The sequence below is a fragment of the Echinops telfairi genome, unplaced genomic scaffold, assembly GCF_000313985.2.
Source record: "Echinops telfairi isolate 266 unplaced genomic scaffold, ASM31398v2 ScPeMD7_655;HRSCAF=1070, whole genome shotgun sequence".
Taxonomy (NCBI): domain Eukaryota; kingdom Metazoa; phylum Chordata; class Mammalia; order Afrosoricida; family Tenrecidae; genus Echinops; species Echinops telfairi.
This window is the reverse complement of record NW_022104553.1, coordinates 9461299-9462477: the sequence shown is the minus strand read 5'-3', so window position 1 is coordinate 9462477 and position 1179 is coordinate 9461299.

The window sequence follows — 1179 nt, the reverse complement described above, 5'->3', positions numbered from 1 at the left end:
CCATTTAGGAAGTAGAGGAAAGTTGTGTTTCATCGTTGCTACACTGTACCCTGACTGGCCTCCCCGAGACCCTTCTGTAAGGGGATGTCCAGTTACCCACAGATGGGTCTTAGGTCCCCAATCTGCACCCCCCCTCATTCACAATGATATGACTTTTGTTCTTTGATGCCGATACCTGCTCCCTTTGACACCTTGTGATCACACAGGCTGGTGTGCTTCTTCCATGAGGGTTTTGTTGCTTCTCAGCTACAAGGCCACTTGCTTACCTTTAAGCCTTTAAGACCCAAGATGCTGTATCTTTTGATAGCCGGGCACCATCAGCTTTCTTCACTACATTTGCTTATGCACCCGCTTTGTCTTCGGCAATCATATTGGAAAGGCGAGCACCCAATATTATTTTTTGTTCTTTGATGCTTGATAACTGATCTCTTCAAGCCACGATACTTTCAATCACTTCATATGTGTGTGAAAGCTAGACATTGAATAATAAAGACTGAAGAAGAATTGCTGCATTTGAATTACGGCGCTGGAAAAGAATGTTAAAAACTCCATAGGCTGTCAGAAGAAGAAATAAATCTTTCTTGAAAGAAGTAAGATCAGGTGGTGTTTGGTTCCCTTGTCCTTTGGGTCATTATGAGTGTGAACCAACATGACAGACCTAAACCCAACATCCAATATCTTCCGAACATTCTCCTTTCTGGATGATCTGCAGTTAGACTCTGTGACTTGGAACTAAAGAAAATCACAGCCTGCAGGGGTAAAAGCAGAAGTTTTAGAAAAATTAAAAGGAAAAAAATGAAAAATTAAAGGAAGCTGAGAAGTGCACAGAGCTTTAGAAGAATATTTCTAAATCACTACTGGCAAAGAAGTAGTGAAAGGATTGTGTAACAACTGAGGCAAACTCAGTCAGTCAGGAGCTGAATGTTCACGTGTTTGTGGACTGCAGGTATTAAGGCAAAGCTGAAGTTATGTAACCTTGAGCGTTAGGTCGAGCGTTTGAGACATAACATTGGATCCACTTCAAAAGATTATTAATTATCATAAAGGCAACTCAAACCATGTTATATCTAAAGTATCCAAGTTATTTTATGTTTCTAAAATCACCGTGGAATGCACAGTTTTTCTGTTCCTTTTTTCTTTAAATATGAGGCTTCCATAAGTTAAAGGGAAAAAATGGAA